The following is an 8,704-nucleotide window of genomic DNA, read 5'->3' as shown; positions in this document are numbered from 1 at the left end:
AAGACAAGAAAAAAGAAATATATGTAAGGATTAAGATGAAAAATATAAAACTATCATTTTTTACAGGTAGCAAGATTGTATACAAAGAAAATCCAAGAGATAAGGCAATTTTGTTTTAGATTTGATACATGAACTTATCAAGTTTGCTGAAATCAAAGTCAGTGTGCAAACAATGATTGTACTGCTATATGCCAGCAATAAATATAAAAAAAAATTTTTAAGAGTCTATGTAGAGTAGCATCACAAAACACCAACTAGTCAAGAATAAATCTATCAAAGATATGTGTGACCTCTAGGTTCAAAACTACAATACATTGCTAAGTGGAACTAAGAAAGACTAAAATAAATGGAAACATTTACCATGTTTGTGTTCACCTGCTCAGACTACCATAACAAAATACCATACAGAACGTGACTTTAACAACAGAAATCTATTTTCTCACAGTCTGAAGGTTAGGAAGTCCAAGATCAAGGTTCCAGCTAATTCAATTTCTGATGAAAGCTCTATTTCTAGCTTAAAGATGACTGTCTTCTGTTTGTGTCATCACAGGGCAAAAGAGCAGTCTCTCTGGTGTCTCTTCTTATAAGGATAGTAATCCTATAGGATCAGGGTTACCCTTATGACCTCATCTAACCTTAATTACTTCCTTAGAGGTCACACAAGAAGTCAGGCTTCAACATATGAATTTGGAGGGGAACAAATAGCCAGTCCATAACACACAGTGTTCATGACTAAAATCTCCTATAACCTAGATGTAGGAACAGGCAGTCTAAGACACAAAAGAAAAAGAATTTCTAAGTTCTTTTAAAGTTTTAATAAATTTTTAAAAGCTTCTGCATGACATATGTGTGTATATGTGTGTGTGTGTATGTGAGAGAAGTAGAAAAAGAGAGAGCAAAGTCAAAAGATAAATTGCAAGGTTGTAGCAAATACTTGGACAAATATTATAAGTAAAGATTTAATATCTCTAATATACAAAGAACTCAAAATTCTCATAGAAAAAATGGATAAATGACCTGAACAGAAAATTCACGAATAAAAGATATAAAAATGACTCAAACATATGAAACAGTGTTTAACTTTTTTCTCACACATAATAAAAGAAATTTACATTGACATACCATTTCTCACCACACAGTGTGGCAAATATTAAAAACCTTGGCAACAAATTCTTTTGGTCAGGCTGTGGGGAAGCACCGTACTCTCCTTTACTGATGATATGAATGTAAACTGTTACAGCCCTCAAGGAAGACAATTTCTAGCAAAATTATGCATGCATTTATATTGTGTCAGGCTTCTAACTTCTAAGAGTTTACTGTGAAGTTACACCTCAAGCAGCATGAAAATACACATGCATAAATTCATTCTGTGCAGCTTTGTGATTGCAAAAATCTTGTTAATAATCTAAGTCTCTAAAAGAAAAAGTGTCTGAATAATCTATGGTACAGCCACACTATGGAGAATTATTAAAAATAATGAGAGAGATTTTTAAAAACTGATACTTTGTGCAAACCTAGAGACGGATTAGGAAAAGCGTTTGCCACTTTAGGGTGCAAATTATGAAGTCATCTCAGAGAGTACAGAAGGACAAACTTACCAGGATGGTAGACTCCTCCCTGTCTCTATTCGTTTACAGATCTCAACTCTGTAAAAATCCTAGGCAGGCCAGTTCAGCACACACTGTAGAGAACCTAGCCCTTCATCTGTGAGAGGACCACGTCCTGGGCACTGGTTCCATCATTCGTGAGCTTTCTTGCTCTGAGAGTGTTGATACCAAGTCAGGATTCCAGTGCAGGTAGGTGAGCACCATTCTCAGAGGTGGAAACATCTCTTGATCAATGTGTTTTCCATGGTGGGATTTCTATTGGTCACTTTTGCCCTTTTTCCAAGAATTACACCCTTTGGGAGGCTTACTTGGAGGACAGAAAACATTGTCAAAAATTAATGATACAGAAAAAAGCAGGATTTTGTGACCTGGAAAGTTGAATACATACAGTGACTAGCTTCTCCCTTCCTGAAACCATCAAGCCAGGAAGGAATACATGGTAAGATTCTTTCCTAAGAGTCTAGAGAAAGTTCTAGAGAAAGATGACAAGAGGGCTCCAATCTTCCCTGAAGTGGATGGAAAAGGAGAGAAAGAAGCCCCTTCAGAAGCTCTTCCCTGGAATGTAAGCCTTGGGAATACTCAAGAAGTCCTGGGATGGACAGGAACGGGTTCAACCTGGAGAAAAGGGCAAAGTAACATGAGCCACGGAACTGGCCCCTGTTCTATCTGCTTCTTCATGTTTACCTTTCATCTCTCAACTTCTGATTACAGAGCTGTCTAAGGAGACTGATGTACTTAAGAGAAGGATGCAGGGCTGTTCTCAGCAAAGTGCCATCACTTCCTTTCAAATGGTTCTTGAGCAGGTGGCAGCCTGATATCCCTCTGGAGAGTGTGTGGCCAACCACCTTGTCCCTTTCCTTCGAGCACTGGAATAGTCTAGGGAGCCAGTTCTTCATCTACAATGAAAAATAAATATCCCATACCTAAGTTTACGGAAAATTTTAGTTTGGTAAAACAATCCTATTCTCTCCCTCCTTACAAAAGGAAATAATCACATTTTCAATGAAACTTTAAAACATTCTCTTGCTTCATTATGGAGCAAAATGCAAAAATCCATTAAGAGTTTATGTTTCTTTTATATGAAAGGTTACTGTAGAAAATACCATAATAAGAGAGCGCCAAATGAAAGAGAGCCAGAGATAACCCTAATAAATATTCATTTAGCAAAATATCCCAGTTGCCAGATCCCTATCTTCTTTATTTTCTTGCAATAAAAATTGAAACAGTACTGAATAAAAGTGTAGATCAAAATAAACTGTTCTGAAAGATTACATGAACACCATCTATCATAAGGGTCATAAATCATAAAAAGGACATGTTCAAAATAATTTATTTGGTTGTCAACCTGACAATTTGTCTTATGGAAGTAAAACTTCAAAGAAAATTGGTTTATTGGTGTGCTCAAACCTTTATTATGGACTGGGACATGGATAGCAAAGGTATACTGATCTAATAACCCTGGCCAAAGAGCAAGATCAGCCTGACTACGTCAGCATAAAAAGCAGAAATCACTGATAGATCAGAAAGTGGGATGAAGGTCCAGTATGAATCATCATATTGACTGGGAGCCATTCTCTATCCACCAGGGTTAGGGTTTGTTTGGTTGCAAGTTCAGTAGAAATCTACAATTCTGGATGTCTTCCAGTATAGTTGATGTTAAGTCTTAGGTTTGCATGGTATCCAAATAAAGGAAGGTCATCACCACCATGTGTGCTGAGCCCATCATAGAGTCTAACTCTGGGACAGGGTTTAATTATAGGTTCCACTTATGAACAGTTACTCAGAAAAACTGGATCCAGTTCAGAGCACAGCTAAGATGGTGAAGACATGAAAGTATTCTCACAGGGTAGCTGTTGAAACAGGAGAAGAGAAGATTTATGGAAGACATGAAATGTGTCCTCAGATACTTAAAGCGCTGTCATCCAGTGAAAGGACGAGACTGACTGCTGCTGCAGAGAGTTTGGCTGCACATCTGTGGGAGGCAGAGCGGGGAAAAAATACATAGGCTGCCTGAGCAGGGAGTGAATGCCCAACATGGAGGAGTGCAAACAGACCAGCATCTGTGAGGGAGGTCTGGGGGGATTCTTGGCTTAGAAATAGTGGTGGCTGGAGGATTGGAAGACTGGCCTGGGAAGCCTCTGCAAAATTCTACAAGTTATAGATGTCAGTGGGGTTTCCTCTGAAGTCTCCCTACCTCCCCTCACTGTTGCCTGACGCTCCCTCTTATGTGTGCTGCCTTCTTCAGGGACGTCAGACATAGAGCGCTTTTTCTTCTTGATTTTTAAGACCCCCTAACAGTACTTGCCATAAGAGTGGTGTCATCTGCATATCTGAGGTTATTGATATTTCTCCCAGCAATCTTGATTCCATCTTGTGCTTCTTCCAGCCCAGTGTTTCTCGTGATGTACTCAGCATATAAGTTAAATAAGCAGGGTGACAATATGCAACCTTGACAAATTAATTTTCTTATTTGCAACCAGTCTGTTGTTACATGTCCAGTTCTAACTGTTGCTTCCTGACCTGCATACAGGTTTCTCAAGAGGCAGGTCCGGTGGTCTGGTATTCCCATCTCTTTCAGAATTTTCCACAGTTTAGTGTGATCCACACAGTCAAACAAAGGCTTTGGCGTAGTCAATAAAGCAAAATAGATGTTTTTCTGGAACTCTCTTGCTTTTTCGATGATCCAGCAGATATTGGCAATTTGATCTCTGGTTCCTCTGCCTTTTCTAAAACCAGTTTGAACATCTGGAAGTTCACAGTTCATGTATTGCTGAAGCCTGGCTTGGAGAATTTTGAGCATTACTTTACTAGTGTGTGAGATGAGTGCAATTGTGCGGTAGTTTGAGCATTCTTTGGGATTGCCTTTCTTAGGGATTGGAATGAAACTGACTTTTTCCAGTCCTGTGGCTACTGCTGAGTTTTCCAAATTTGCTGACATATTGAGTGCAGCACTTTCACAGCATCATCTTTCAGGATTTGAAATAGCTCAACTGGAATTCCATCACCTCCACTAGCTTTGTTCATAGTGATGCTTCCTAAGGCACACTTGACTTCACATTCCAGGATGTCTGGCTCTAGGTGAGTGATCACACCATTGTGATTATTTGGGTCGTGAAGATCTTTTTTGTACAGTTCTTCTTGGATATGAGAGTTGGACCGCGAAGAAAGCTGAGCGCTGAAAAATTGATACTTTTGAACTGTAGTGTTGGAGAAGACTCTTGAGAGTCCCTTGGACTGCAAGGAGATCCAGCCAGTCCATCCTAAAGGAGATCAGTCCTGGGTGTTCATTGGAAGCACTGATGATGAAGCTGAAACTCCAGTACTTTGACCACCTCATGTGAAGAGTTGACTCATTGGAAAAGACCCTGATGTTGGGAGGGATTGGGGACAGGAGGAGAAGGGGACGACAGAGGATGAGATGGCTGGATGGCATCACCAACTCGATGGGCATGAGTTTGAGTAAACTCCAGGAGTTGGTGATGGACAGGGAGGTCTGGCATGCTGCGATTCATAGTGTCACAAAGAGTCGGACACGACTGAGCGACTGAACTGAACTGAACTGAACTGAAGAGTACTTGCAGATTCTGTTCTGTACCACACTGCTCATTTATCTGTCCCATCTTTCTCCCCATCTGTTTGTGAGTTCTGACATGTTAGGAGAAGGCTTGCACTCCCTGTCCAGTGCATGCCCTTTGCATAAAGCTTCTTGTCAGAAGAGAATATGTATATCTTTGTAAATACTTACATAAACAACTTAGAAAATAGAAGAATCTGCTTTGAGAAAGGTGGGTGGATGGGGGTAAGGAATTGGTTAATGAGAGACCTTTAATACTTTTTATAAAGGATGCAAAATTTAAGAGAACAAGTCAAAGCACAAAAGTTCTATTATGTAATCAAACAATATTTTACTTATGTAAAAAATAATTTCTTCTGAACTGGAAAATATCCTTCACATACTGAGGAAACTAGTGTTTTCTGAGGTCAACCATACCACTGATTAGAAATGAAAAGAATTAAAATCAGGAATTCAGAAACACAGCGCAGGAGCTCCATAGAACATTGTGGGAAGCCCAGGGTCCTGATTACACTGAGTCTCACACGCTGGACCACCCAACCTGAGACAACAATGGTCAGTTTTGAGAATCATTAAGTGGAAAATTTCATCCAGCCATCTTCTGGACGTGCAGCCTCTGTATGGGGTTCTACCTAGGTGTACCTGAGGCCAGAGTTGGCTTGTGAGTGCGTGGCCTTCACTCTGTGGGGAGAAATTGTGGGATGGTTTTCTTCAAGCCCTGAGCGGGCTGCACTGTGGGTATAGCCTAGGGAGCTGCCAGCCTCGCCCTCATAATCACAGTGGCTGGGAGCAAAGCAAACATGTTCATGTTAAGCAAGAACAGATATACTTGCAACCAATATATTGGAAGCAGTCAAAAGTAAAGTTTTAGAAAAGTTTCTTGTAATGTCAGTAATGTCAATTCTCGTAATGTCAGAATTAGAATATGCCTCCATGTCATTGTTTGGAATTCACTTTAATTTTTAAATGATTTGCATCAACATTTGTTCATGTATTTACTACTTTACTACTCAGTAGCATCACATTACACAGATTAGGGCTTAAAGCAGGCAAAATAAGGAATCTGTGGCCTCAGGGAGATAACCCTTTAGGGTGTAAGTCTGGGGTTTAATGGGCTTACCAGGAGACACTAGTGGTAAAGAATCTTCCTGCCAATACAGGAGATGTGAGAGATGCTGGTTCTATCCCTGGGTTGGGAAGATCCCCTGGAAGAGGAAATGGCACTCCACTCCAATATTCTTGCCTGGAAAAGCCCATGGATAGAGGAGCCTGATGGACTACAGTCCATGGGGTTGCAAAGAGTCGGATATGACTGAGCATTTGGGCACACAGCACTGGATTTTAATACAGGTTAATGTTGGGAAATAAGGGACAGAAGAGAAGCCAAAAGAATTGAAATAGTGAGTTCTCCTCTTTTAAAGTGCCCATGCTGAGAGGACCAGGAGATACAAGCAATCTTCTGCAACTGTGTCTGGGCATCCTGGGCTGTGGGGTCCAGGCAAAGATTAGAGCACAGATGTCAAATCACAGATCAGGGTATCAGAGCAAGAGAACCCAGGCTCAGGAATCCAGCATGGCTAAGTTGTGCTTGCTTCTGGCTGGTCTGACTGTTCATGGCAGGAGACCGGTTGGGGTCAGGGGATACCTAAACAGAAACTCTCTGTGGCAGGAGGATGACAAGAGCTGGTGACCATCAGGGCAGGACCCAAGGAGGCCAACTGGGTGCATAAAAGACATCATTATATAGATTCTTCTACAGCAGAAGTTCTCAATGTTTCTCTATTGGGCTACACATGGAAAATTTTCACTTGAACAACACAAGTGCATAAATGTGATCCCAACTAAGACAAACAAACCAGCCCTCTGCCCCCAAATTATTTGTCATGGCATTTTTAAAGCATTTAATAATAATAATAACAATAATAAAGAAATCAAGAACTTGTCTCAAAAAAAAAGGTGTCATTAAGAAGGAAGAATATTAAATGTAACTAAGTTCATTTTTTAAAATTTTTGGATTTAAAAAATGAGTAGATCTCCAGTAGGGCTCAGCTGAGATAGGATAAGTGGAGGACTGTATCACTTATGACTGAATTACCTGTCAGAGCTCCTCTTTCTCTCTCAAGAGTTCAAGTACTAACAATAGGCTGATCTCTCATCTGTATCATAATCTCTAATTGCTGATAAAGTTAAAGTATTTGCACACTTCAGCACTGGAGCACCAGCAATCCCCCTCACTATTCATCACAGCACACCAACTGCGTCTGCAGAAGGGACAGTGCGTTCTGGGACCTGATGCACTCCTCTGAGAATTCCGTTTTCTCTAGCTGTGCAAACATGCGCACATCCAGCGCTCCTTCTCCTCGCTGATTTCCCACTGGCCCTGGATGTACAAGAGCAGGACCTTAGTCCAGGAATAAGTGAGAGAGGGGATGGTCAGGGACATGGAGACATAGGCACAGGGAAGGGAAATTAGGAGTCTTTCTCTCTCTGTCACTCTCTCTCTCTGTTTCTTCCTTATCATTCTGTCATTTCAGGGAGCAGAGAAATGTCTTAATAATTGCATGGGATTATTACGAATATATCCAGTTAATGTGTGATAAAAGCACTATCTTTCTTTTTCTTTTCCACAACATTTTCTGGAAATTGAAGGACCAGGTTATTATAGCTCAAGATAAAACCCATAAAATTGGTTAATTCTGAAACCCAATCACCCTAAAACTGAGCTCCCTAACTGAATTTATGGTGAACCTCTTTATCCAAAACTTTATTCTCTTTCTTGTCCCCTCTGACCTTAATCCTGAGCTAACTGAACACCAATCAACCAGAATCAGATTATTAAAATTTCTGTTGTTGATAATATCTTTAATGTACTAAAATTACTATCATAGATATCACCATTAATGTACAAACTCAGATTGTACCCCAGGTCAAGATAAGTTAATAGACCTCCCCTTAAGCCACGAACCACCTGGCCTGAGGATTGTAAACCAAAGACATCCTGACTCCTGAAACTATGATTAAGAAATGTCACAAAGGGACTTCCCTGATGGTCCAGTGGTTAAGAATTTACCTGTCAATGCAGGGGATGTGGGTTCAGTTCCTGATCCAGGAAATAAGATCTCATATGCCACAGGCAACTAAGGTGCCCCACAACAACTGATCCCGAGCCTAGAGCATGTGCTCTGCAGTGAGAGAATCCACTGCAAGGAGAAAACTACATATTACAACAGAGACCAAGTGCAGCCAAAAATTTTTTTTAATTAATTAATTTAGAAAAAAAGAGAAAAGTCACAAAATGTTGCAAGAAGATGATGAATCCCAGCCTTTCTGTTCTTCCTTATAAAAAATACTTCTAACTCAAAGACCAAGTTGGGGAGGCTCTGAGGCTCATCTCCCACTCCCTTGCTTGGTGCCCTGAAATAACCACTTTCCTTCTCAAGGACATCAGTAGACTTGACCGCCTGTGCTAAGCATTGGATGGGTGGACTCAAGTTCTGTTCGGTAACAATTGCATCTACTTGGG

This window comes from Muntiacus reevesi, chromosome 6 (genome assembly GCF_963930625.1).
Source record: "Muntiacus reevesi chromosome 6, mMunRee1.1, whole genome shotgun sequence".
Classification (NCBI taxonomy): Eukaryota; Metazoa; Chordata; class Mammalia; order Artiodactyla; family Cervidae; genus Muntiacus; species Muntiacus reevesi.
This window is presented reverse-complemented; position numbering follows the sequence as displayed.